Source organism: Mus caroli, unplaced genomic scaffold, assembly GCF_978045245.1.
Source record: "Mus caroli unplaced genomic scaffold, Mus_caroli_1 scaffold_4, whole genome shotgun sequence".
In the NCBI taxonomy this organism is placed as follows: domain Eukaryota; kingdom Metazoa; phylum Chordata; class Mammalia; order Rodentia; family Muridae; genus Mus; species Mus caroli.
Genome location: NW_028227259.1, coordinates 28,507,907 through 28,520,497, shown reverse-complemented (window position 1 = coordinate 28,520,497; position 12,591 = coordinate 28,507,907).

Genomic DNA, 12,591 nt, shown 5'->3' with positions numbered 1-12,591 from the left:
CAAGTCAGCAAAAGCTGCCAATATTAATCAGAATACCACAAGAAGTTTTTTTGGCACATTTCTTTTTACAAAGTGAAGACAAAGACTAGCAAAGACCAGTAAATAAGTGAAACCAGAAAAAAATTACATGTCCTAGCAAGGCAAGAGACTCCTGTCACTGTTTGTGGGGTTATATTTATATTATTTCTGAACATCACACACACTCTCTCGTGTCTGTTTTCAGCAAAACATTGCATGCCCTCTAACAAGACAGTTTCCAGAAGAACATCATGTGGCACAACTGAGTTCTTTAAAAAACAAAAACAAAAAACAAACAAAAACACAGAAATGTTTACTTCACTGTATGCACTTTTTCTTTTGTGTGCCTTGTAATTTGTTTGAAATCTACAGATCATATGGAGCTAGCAGGGAATGAGCAGAGTGTTTGTGCCTTGGCTGTGTTGGCTGGGCCCTTAGTATATGTGTCAGGAAGTTCTGTTATACCAATCAGAATGTAGTTGGAGTGAATGTTACTATGGTTACTCTAAGACTATGGCAGACTACAACCTTTTAATGACTACTTATGCTTATGGATGGGGTTGGGAAACAAGATGCTATTCTACTCAACTTTCAATCCTTTTTTTTTTTTTTTTCTCATGGCCACCACGTAAGAGTTTCTTTCCTGGCCCAGCTTTTCTTGTTGCCTAACAACAACTAGGATGAGATAGAAGGGTCTCTGCTGCTCTGACTCAACTAGAATCATGGACATGAATGTGGCTCTAGATCTTGGAATAGGTCTTCTCAGGCACCCTACCCTACTCCCAGTGGCAGAAAACCATTAATGGCCTGATGCCTCTATTTTGGAAGAGGCCTCTTTTCTATTCCCTTCTTTCAAACCCAGGGGTTTCTCACTGGTGATATGAGGGTGACAAGGTTTGCCATCTTTCCCTTTGAGGTTTATCACCTGATATACATGGAATATGGGCAATGAGGACCCAGAAAGTTACAAGTCTTTACCAAAGCCCCCATCTTTCCCAGATCTACATGGTAAAGAAGGTTTTCCCATGATTTTTCTGTTTCTTGCCTTTCTTAAGAGCACCTTTACAAGGGCTACAGAGCACAGTCCTTTGGAGAATGAGTCTATGTTACTCCAGAGGACTTTAGGATCTCATCATAGTCCACATCATGTTTGAATACCTTTCAAGAAATTATGTCTCCTATGTGGTAGCTTCTGCCAAAATGGATGAGAGCTCTTGTCTTGCCACTTTTTAGAAAATAGTCCTAGCTTTCCTGGGGTGTCCAGTGAGTTAATGGCCTATGACTTTAGCTTTCTAAAGAACTAAAGCGGCATAGTTAATCAGCCATCACTTAATTGTTATTGCTATAAATGTGGCTTTGTACATCCTTTGGAAAGCTGGGAAACTATTCATCAAAGACCATGACTGAAAGAACAATATTTAGTGGGACTTACAGTAGAGATTGGGGTGAGTGTCACAGAGAGCTAACTGGTGTGATGTACATATGCACTAGAAAACTAAAGCCAGGAAAGGTTTAAGGCACTGTTGCATATAGTGGCAGGGAACGAAGCTGTCCTATATAATAAAATAAAATGATACAAACTGAATTGGCACATAATAGAACAGCATAATCATATATAGGGGAAGCAGAGTGACATTGGAGTGCATTGATTGTTACACACAGGATGGAAGCTGTTTAGAAACATTTTTAAATAACCACATTGCAGTTAGCTCTGCTACATGATGCTCATCGTAAAACACAGAATGGCTTCAACATGTGTATTGAGGAACATTTTGAGTACAGTAGGAATGTTTCATGTGCTCATGCTGAGTTTTTTTCAGTCAGCAGTCCTGTGGCTTGTGACTCCTTTGGGTTACCTAAGACCATAAGAAAACACAGACATTTATATTACTATTCATAACAGTAGCAAAATTACAGTTATGAATTAGCAACAAAAATTAATATAAATCCATTAAGGTTGGAGGTTACCACAAGAGGAAGTGTATTGGCCTTCTGATTTCCACCTGTGCTGGGAGCAGAGCCTGGGCTCTGGACACAAACCCACACAGCCCATACCCCAGTTCCAACTTGACTCCTCAGATATTCTGACACATCCAGGATCACAGGTGAGACCCCAAACCCTGCCCCAATACCTGGCATAACTGGGACTCCTATAATCCTAGGAAGCAGATACCCCACCCAACCAAAGACCCATATGCTTTCCATTTGTGTTGGGAGCAGAGCCTCAGTTTTGGATCCAAATATGCACAGCCCACACCCCAGTTGTAGCTCAACTCCCCAGGTATCCTGACATATCCAGGATCACATGATCACAACCTTACATGAAGAACAGGCTCCATCAGAGACGGAGAGGCCAGAAAACACCAGTGATAACCAGATGGCAAGAGGCAAGGGCAATAACATAAGCAATAGAAACCAACTTGACTTATCAACATCAGATCCCAGTTCTCCCACAAGAGCATGTCCTGGATACCCCAATATACCTATAAAGCCAGATTCAGATCTAAATTCTCATACCATGAAAATGATAGTAGACTTTAAGAAGGACATAAATAAATCCCATAAAGAAACACAAGAGAATACAAGTAAACAAGTAGATGCCTTTAAAGAGGAAACACATAAAAATCCCTTAAAAAAATACAGGAAAACACAATCAAAAGGGTAAAGAAATTGAAAAAAAAAACTGTCCAGGATCTAAAAATGGAAAGAGAAACATTAAAGAAAATGCAAAGGGAGACAGCCCTGGAGATGGAAAACCTAGGAAATAGAACAGGAGTCACAGATGCAAGCATCACTAACAAAATACAAGAGATAGAAGAAAGAATCTCAGTGGTAGAAGACACCATAGAAGATATTGCTACAACAGTCAAGGAAAATACAAAAAGCAAAAACATTCTTTCTCAAAACATTCAAGAAATCCAGGATACAGTGAAAAGACTGAGCCTGAGAATAATGGGTATAGAAGAGAGTGAAGATTCCCAACTCAAATGACCAGCATCTTCAACAAAATTATAGAAGAAAACTTCCGTAGCCTAAAGAAAGAGATGCCCATGAACATACAAGAAGCCTATAGAAAACAAAATAGATGGAACTAGAAAAGAAATGCAGGAATGGTTCTATGTATGGAAATCCATCAATGTAATCCACCATATAAACAAACTCAAAGAATAAAACCAAATAATCTTCTCATTAGATACTGAAAAAGCCCTTGACAAAATACGACACCAATTCATGTTAAAAGTTTTGGAGAGATCAGGAATTCAAGTCCATATCCATACCTATATATAATAAAAGCAATATATAGCAAACCAATAGCTAACATCAAACTAAATGGTTAGAAATTCAAAGCAATCCCTTTAAAATCAGGGACAAGACAAGGCTGCCTACTCTCTCCCTACCTATTCAATATAGTACTCATAAGTCCTAGCCAGAGCAATTAGACAACAAAAGGAGATCAATGGATACAAATTGATAAGGAGGAAGTCAAGATATCACTATTTGTAGATGATATGACAGTATACATAAGCAATGACAAAAATTCTACCAGAGATCTCCTACAGCTGATAAACAACTTCAGCAAAGTGGCTGGATATAAAATTAGCTCAAACAAATCAGTAGCCTTCCTCTACTCAAAGGATAAAAGGGCTGTGAAAGAAATTAGAGAAACAACACCCTTCAAAATAGTCACAAATAATATAAAATATCTTGGTGACTCTAACCAAGCAGGTGAAGGATCTATATGACAAGAACTTCAAATCACTGAAGAAAGAAGTAGAACACCTCAGAAGATGGAAAGATTGTCCATGCTCATGGATTGACAGTATTAATATAGTAAAAATGGACATCTTGCTGAAAGCAATCTACAGATTCAATGTAATCCCCATCAAAATTCCAACTCAATTCTTCATAGAGTTAGAAAGAACAATCTGCAAATTCATTTGTAGTAACAGAAAACCCAGGATATTGAAAACGATTCTCAACAATAAAAGAACTTCTGGGGGAATCACCATCTCTGATCTCAAGCTGCACTACAGAGCAATAGTGATAAAAACGTTATGGTCTTGGTACAGAGCCTGACAGGTAGGTCAATGGAATAGAATTGAAGAACCAGAAATGAACCCACACACCTACGGTCACTTGATTTTTGACAAAGGAGCTAAAACCATCCAGTCGAAAAAAAGAGCATTTTCAACAAATGGTGCTGGCTCAACTGGTGGTCAGCATGTAGGAGAGTGCAAATCAATCCATTCTTATCTCCTTGCACAAAGCTCAAGTTCTAGAAGATCAAGAACCTCCACATAAAACCAGATACATTGGAACTAATAGAAGAGAAAGTGGGGAAGAGCCTCAAGCACATGGGCACAGGGGAAATTTTCCTGAACACCAATGGCTTATGCTCTAAGATCAAGAATCAACGAATGGAACCTCATAAAATTGCAAAACTTCTGTAAGGCAAAGGACACTGTCAATAAGACAAAATGGCAACCAACAGATTGGGAAAAGATCTTTACCAATCCTACTTCCAGTAGAGGGATAATATCCAATATATACAAAGAACTCAAGAAGCTGGACTCCAGAGAATCAAATAATCCTATTAAAAATGAGGTACAGAGCTAAAGAAAGAATTCTCAACTGAGGACTATCAAATGGCCAAGAAGAACCTAAAGAAATGTTAAACATCCTTAATCATCCAAGGTCCTCTTGACCTTGACCTTAGCACTGCCCTCCTTTTCCTACACCTATCTTAGATAAGCTAAGACTACGCATATGTGAAGTTTAGTCCATCTAAGGGAAGCATTGGTCATCTTGGTGCCCTCAGTACCACCTCTTTCCTATACTTCCCCAGGCTTGTCTACCATGAGAAACTGGGCCAGTGTGTGTCATCTTGGGCTACATTGTCATGGGTTTCATTTTGTTTGCTTTTGTGAGGAAGGAGATAGAGTTTGAAGTGTAATGATGCTGACTCCAGGTCGCTCTTCTACTTGACTTTGCCTCCTCTGAAATCTGATGTTGTTTTCAGTTTGCAAACACTGTTATCCATTGTGGTAATGGCTCAGCAAAACTGGGGACACACACCACTGCTGTATCTTCTGAGCACCAAGATTCTCCCTGCAATGTAAACACCTGTATCTTTTAATACCTTCCAACATGTGTATATTCATGTATATATGTGCACACACACCATACATTTTATCCAAGAATCTGCCTTAAAAAATGGGAACACTTCTGACCCCACTCATGTATTAGAGGACAATACTGCAGTCCAGCTAAGAACAGCTTCTTCATCTATGGCTGGAGAAGAGGAACTGGCTGTGATGAGCAGTTCTCTCTGTTAATTCTCCCACATGAGATAATTGATATCATACCAAGCTTTCCCTGGAATACATTCATCTCAGCTAGGTGCTTACTAGTCAGATAGTCTCAGCCTGCTCATCGGCAGCCCGCAGCAAACCAATGATTAATTTTAACATTTGCATTGAAAACAAATAATATTAAAATTCATCAAGGCACATCACAGATCTGGCAATGCAAAGCATCTCTGCCTCCGTCCAGTTCTTCCAAGCAATCTGTCCTCCAAATAACGAGTCTGCCTCTGCTCAACACAAATCAGAGTTGACTGTATTGTATTTCCCATTTAGATGTGATTGTAGCGCCATTAGGGGGAAATACCTGGTCAGCTTCCTGTTACCAGTGAATTCAACTTCAAGAAATAACAGGCAAGAAAATTCCCTTTAACATCAGGCATGGTATGCAGTCTTTGGGGACTAGAAGTAGCAGCACAGGCAGTAGCAATGCTGCTAAAGGCTGGGATGTGCGAGGCCACAGGCTTCTCTTACAAGCTGTCTCCACTCCCCTCTGTGAACAACTGCCTCTGAAATCCACCAGAGTTCTCTATATTGCAGGGAACACTCCCTGGGTGAACTTTAATTAGTGGTAAAATGTAAGCCCAGATAAGTCTAAAAGGATGACAATTTGTTCTTGTAGGCCTTTAATCAATACTCTAGGAGTCCCCTCCCCCCCCAAGCCAGTAACTCATTATTTACTGTTTAATTGCTTCTATTTTATTTTAGCCACAAAAAAACTTTGGGAGGTGGGGAGGTGGAGAGGTGGCTGTAGCCCCTGCTGTGCTACCAAGATCAAATGCAGACCCAGACCGTTGTCCCAGGTCCATCATGCATTAAAAGGGACCCTTGGTAGGCTCTGAGGCCTGACACTATTACTGATGCTATGGTATGCTTATAGACAGGAGCCTAACATGGCTGCCCTCCGAGAGGCCCAACAAGCAGCTGACTGAGACAGACACAGATACTTATACCCAACCAATGAACTGAAGTTGGGGACCCCATGGCTGAATTAAGCGAAGGATTGAAGAAGCTGAAAGGGAGGGTGGCCCCATAGGAAGACCAGCAGTCTCTAATAACCTGGACCCCAATATCTCTCAGACACTAAGTCATCAACCAGGCAGCATACACCAGCTGGTCTAACGCTCCCAACACATATACAGCAGGGGACTGCCTGGCCTGACCTCAGTGAGAGAAGATACACCTAACCCTCAAGAGACTTGAGGCCCCAGGGAGTGTGAGGGTGGAGGTTAGGCAGGGTAGGAAGGACATCTTCATGGAAACAGGGGAATAGGAGTGAGATGAGGAACTGTCAGAGGGCAGACTGGGGGTCAGGGGCATAATAACTAGACTATAAGAAAAAAGATTAAAGATAATAATAAACAATTTAAAGGAAGGGGAGAGAACCTTGGCAGCTGGGAGAGCAAACACTATTTATTCACCTCACTCAGTGTTCTGTGAGAACTTGAGGAGGTGACCAGTTTAAACAAACATCACCCTGCCATCACAGAGGCAGCTTCCCTCCTGTGCGAGCACCCTCAGTCAGTCTAAGCACTGCCTGGATGACCATCTTCCTTATAGAAGATGGTGATGGATCCTTTCTGCAACACAAACATAGACAGACACACACAGTTGTACACAGAGGAAAAGAAGAAAACTTCCCTACTACAAACATGGTAATGGCAGTGAATGCAGAGGGCAGAAGAGGGAGATGCTTCCAGCTGCCTGCTTTCTCCCTCATCCCAGTGGGGCATCCTCATAAGAGATAAGCCCAGTATGTAGCCTTTCCTCTGCCTGGCCAACCTTTCTCCCACACCAGAGTGGCCCTGGACAAGTCTTAGACACAGCTCTTCCTCAGTGCTCACAGGAGGGCAGTGGGTCACCCAGGCCAGGAGCCAACTGTGCTGGCTGGCTGCCACTGTAGGAAAAGGAACTGGCTCCCAGATATGGTGAGACAGATGGCCAGGCTCCCCATGCTCCTAACTAGGTCCTGCTCTGCCTCTGTACCCCATTCTTCAAGGATGGTTGATGCTCTAGGTCTTAGCTAGCCACACCCAGAACCCCCATAGTAGCTACTATTGTTGCCAAAAAACAGTGGGAAAATTGGGACTTGAATAAAGGGAGCAATAAGAGCACATTCCAGGAAAATGGCTGGGTTCCAAGTGACCCCAAAGTGCCTTTCAACAGACCCATGCTGGCATCAGTACATCATCCCCCATGAAGGGCAGCTGGTCGGCCATGTGCCTCTGTGAGGCATACCATGACTTTCTCAGAGAAGTTTCATTGTGACCAAACCCCTCTCCCACTGCTTACCTGAGGGAACTAGCCTCTGGGCCATGCAGATGTATGGCCATCCCACGCCTCCCAGGTTCACAGGTGTGTGTGAGAGGCTGTGCCTCCACAAGTTACACAGTCTTGCCAGCTCAGCTCACCCAGAACAAAGGGCTGAGGTATAGTTGTTACTCCACCCATTCCCTGAGATGTTCTCCTGAGAATGGAGAACGAGGCACTCTGGGGAAGATGGTCCCTAGGAATTTTTCTTGTTCCTGGTCATTTGAAAGATTAGTCTTTGAATGGGTACACATATCTAGAATCTGAAATAAAAATCCTCAGTCTTTAAGACCCACTGAGAGGAAGCAAAAACTCCTGTCTGCAGAACCCATCTTCTTCTGTGTTTAACCAGGGCAATCTGGTGCCATCACCTGTACCCAGATGTGGACTTCTATCACCCGCACACTGAGGTTATATGTAAGCACCATAGAGAAGAGATCAGGAGTTTCCTGTGGGGAAACAGATACCTTCCACCTGGAGAGGCCCCACTCGTCCACTACCTAGTGGGCAGCACTGACATCACAACCTGCAGCGTGGAGTTAGAGACCACAGAATTACCACTCTGTTGGAACAGCAAAGAAGGCCTATTTTTTATAGGCCATTGCCAGGGAAATGTTACAATATATATTTTGCTGCTGTTAGTCTTCACAACTCACAGGTCATTTATCAATTAAAATAATTTGTCCAGTGAATTGGTCACATTTGTCACAGTGCCAGGCAGGTGCTTTGAGGAAGCTGACATTTCTTCCACTTGTGTGCATTTATGACCCTGCTGCTCTGGCCCTGGGGTGTGAGTGTTTTTCTGGTGACTGCCTTAGAATTGTTAGTTATGCCTCAGGCAAAGGGAAAATGAAAAATACATTAAAAGGCACTCACTCGGGCTCCATCAGACAGCAGCCCTGTGTGGAATTCGGCAGCTGGCAGTGCCCAGCAAGCACTTCTGAGGAATGTCTGCTAATTCTCCTCAAGATGGGTCCCCACTGATCTGTTGAGGCACTGTGACTGACTCCAAGCTCAGATCACTCCTAGTAGCAGCTTCCAGTCTGCTGGAATGGCCTGATGAAGGAGGACATGGTCCACAGTCTCCAGCAAGCCTGCTACTGCGGATGGCTGAAAATCAGAGGTAAACTGGATGCATGGACTCATGCCAGGCAGAACAGAATGTGGGATTCTGAGTACAGTAGCTGCTGGCAGCCCAGGACATGAGAAAGCCAAGGCCCAGAAGGAGGAATGCCTAGTCAGAGAGAAGGTGTCTCCTTCTAGGACCCTTCAACAGACTCTGGATATCAATAGCTGGGAACATGTGTGATTCAGGCCCCTTACAAGATACAAGAACCACCCAGGTAACAGGTGGCAGAGAACTAGAAAAAACCAAACCAGAAGCACCTCCCCCTAGAGTGCTGGAGCATAAAGAACATTGAAGGCCTTAACAACCCATCCTCTCAGCCCGTATGAAGAAGATCAACTTCCCACATCTCATGGTGCTACCTGACAATTGCTCTGTTCTGCCTTTATTGACCCCAAAGTCCTAGAGCCAGATAAGAGGTCCTTCCAAAGCCCCAGAAACCCTGGAAACCTGTCTTTCTTCAAATCTGCTTTGAATAGATTTTGGGTCCAAAATCTAGACAAGCTAGAACAGACCATCTGGAAGCCTGCTTTCATGAGGATGTGTCTCCCTAGAAACAGATCACAAGGTCAGCTCCAGAAATGATTGCTGGAAGCAATGGTGTCAGAAGCACCCATGTAAAGAGGTAGGGAATTGTGGACAGATAAATCCTCAGGAACTCAGCCTGCTGCCACTGCATTGAAGAGATGAGCAATAATGTGAACTCATCTTCGACCTCCCCTATCCTTCTCTCAGCCTTTACCCTATGCCAAATTTTGAAAGGAGAATTAGTTGGGGCGCTCTTAGATCAAAGCCCACTTTGACCAGAGGACTAACTATGGGATGGAGGTCGGAGCAGAACCTCTAATGCAAGATGAGAATGGAAGACATAGCTTTCCCCATCATTCCTGTGTGGTTCAGTTGTGCCAAATGCCTAGTTGGTACTCATCACCGCTGAGGCTTCTGCCTCTTGTTCCTGTCAGATCAGGGGTCAGGATGGCCCTGAGGCCATGTGCTTCCTGCAGCACACCAGGGTACATGTCTTGAGTCTTCCCTGGCATCTGTTGGCAGGCAAAGGCTTAGCAAGGCACCACTGGGTCCCGCGTTCTCTTGGAGCCAGGAGGGAAACGACATAGAGCTTCTCTGCCTTTGTCATTCATCCTCAGCACATACGAGATGTCATAGAACTTTATGGGTACTAAATCAGTTTTATTAGCCATATGATTTGATTGATCTTGTTAGACCTGACAAGAAATCAATTGGAAAAAATATATGTACCTTCCCGGAATGGGCTCTCTACCTTAAGGTAAAAGAACAACCTGACAAGAGCAGGGGAAGATCCACAGAGAGCCTTGTAAATTATCACCAAGTCCACAGCCCTAGGAAAAGGCTAGTTTCTGACCTTCAAAAACCAGGAGGAAATGAGGAAATTGGAGAAGAAGAGTCCTATAAATCCAGGATGCCACCTGCAGAGACCCTCAATGCAAAGATGGACAGCAGAGGTCCCTACTCCAAGCCCCAAAGCCCAAATAATGAGCAGTGGAGGCTAAGGGTTCCTGAGGAGGCAGCAACGTGAGTACCTAACAAAAGGGAGCAGATTCTCCCTGCCCAATACCATCCAGGCCTAGCCATTCTCTATCTAGTGAGGAAGAGGGCAAAGGGCTCCTCTCTTGTCTTTCTATCTGAGAGACCCAGAAAAGTAGCTGCCCAGAGAGTGAGAGGGTACTGTGCCTTTGTTTACTTACAGGAGGCTCAGCAGGGCCTCCTGTGAACTACATCCCAAGTACTAAGTACCCAGCTACCAACCACAGTCACCATGCCCACTCTGCCCCAGCCAGGAATAAAGGTAACACATGAGGAGGGGTATGGGGAAGAAAAGGAAGAGATGCCACCATGGACTAGATGGGGAGGAGGACAAGAAGGAGGTGAAGGAGGAGAGGAGAAGGAGGAAGGGGAGGGAGGAGAAGAGACCCACCACAGATAGCCCTGACTGAGCTCTTACTATGAACTGTTGGTGTTTTGTTAGTTTATTGTGCGTATTATTTTATCTTTTCGATAACCTGATGAGTAGGTGTCACTAACACATCAATCTGGAAGTTAAATTGGTAGAAACAGATGGTCTGATAGAAGGAAGATTTCTGAGAAGAGCTTCCTGGAAGCATTAGATAGCAGCCTTCCACCCTCTCATGTCTAGAGAACAACAGAGGCACCGAGGGCTGAGCTTTCATTACAAAACAGTCATCCCTTCCACAGGGGCTCTTGCCCTTAGACTCTAAGGCTGAGTTCTACATCCTTCCTGGAAAAGCATCTACAGGGACCTGTGCTGGCTTACACAGTCACCACTGCTAAGTGGCTTATAGACTGAGAGCCACCGTGCTCCACCCCATGTCCCATCCTCCTAGGGTCCCACCATCCTGTGTAGTGAGCCGGAACTGGGGAACACCATGGGTACAATGCTTCGTCAGCTGGCCTGCTCTGTCTTAATGACTTTGTTCACTGAGAAACAATATGGTCTGTCAGGGGTGGTCACCAATTTAGTACATCTGTGCTCTGGGTCTAAATCAGTCACCAAGTGTCATATAAGGCCATGATATGTTGGCCTGGAAGGGGGCCAGACCTGGTTCAGGAGGTGATCTATTGGAATTGGGTTGTGAGTCTGGGTTAGTGGGTGATCAATTTCCACTGACAGCAGTAACTTGCTTTAATGTGTGAAAGGCCCTCTTCTAGATGAGGCGCGTTAACCCCAAAAGCTGTGTATTTACTTCCCTGGATTATGTATGCACACAGCCACTCACATTCACTTCGATGGTTAATAATCCAGTTTAACATGCCATCCTTCCCTGACTCCCTCTCAAGTTTAAGGCTGAAGGACCCCTCATAAATGCCACTTCATTAGGAAGCAACGGGAATAACCCAACCAGAAACATTTTTTATTGATGAAGCCTGAGCAGAGAAGTATCAAGTTCACTTATCATTCCTCACAGGGGAACGAGACAATGAAATCTTTATTGGAAAATTCCGTGTGTCAGGAACGCACTTCATCTTGTCAGGAGAAGCACAGCCATGAAAATATACAGCCTGCTATGAATAATGGCCACAGGAGGAAAGACCAGCCCAACACACTGCACTGGCTCAGCACTTCCCAGTGGCTCTGTATCAAGTGCCTCTGGAGTTTTCATCCCTTAGTGGCTTCCAGTAGTCTGTCACTCTGAGATTCCAGTCGCTTCCAGAAGCCCTTGGACACTGCAAGTATTCTTTGTGTCCTCAGTTCTCCTGTCACATTCTAGATGAATCTAGGCAGGGGTAGCTGTCAAAAATGAACACCAGAGTACCAAAGGGAGGCAGGATCCATATAATACCCCAACAGGGGTCCTGATGGGTATGTGACACCACAGGGTCCTTCTCCATCTGTGATCAGCGAGCCAGGGAAGGTACAACTGAGGTGATTGTGTAACTGGACACTGCTTCTCATGGCCCATTTTTAGGTTCATTTTTAGAGGGGGCCTGGACACTGCACCTCCCTATTCTGGTGAGATACACAAACTGTAGGCTTGAGGTGGGCTCTGCAGTTGTCATAGAAGTGAAGGAAATCCCACAAAAAGAAAACAGCGAGCACCAACCAGTAGAGATGGACTTCACCAACCAGTACAGATTCCAGGGACCTGACAGCTGGCTCATTGTTGGCATATTTAAAACTCAGGACAAGCTGAGGAAAGGTATCCAGGCAATAATCAGCCCTATCAGTCCAATACCAAGTGCACAATGAAGCTTAAGGTGTGACTACATAGAAACTCC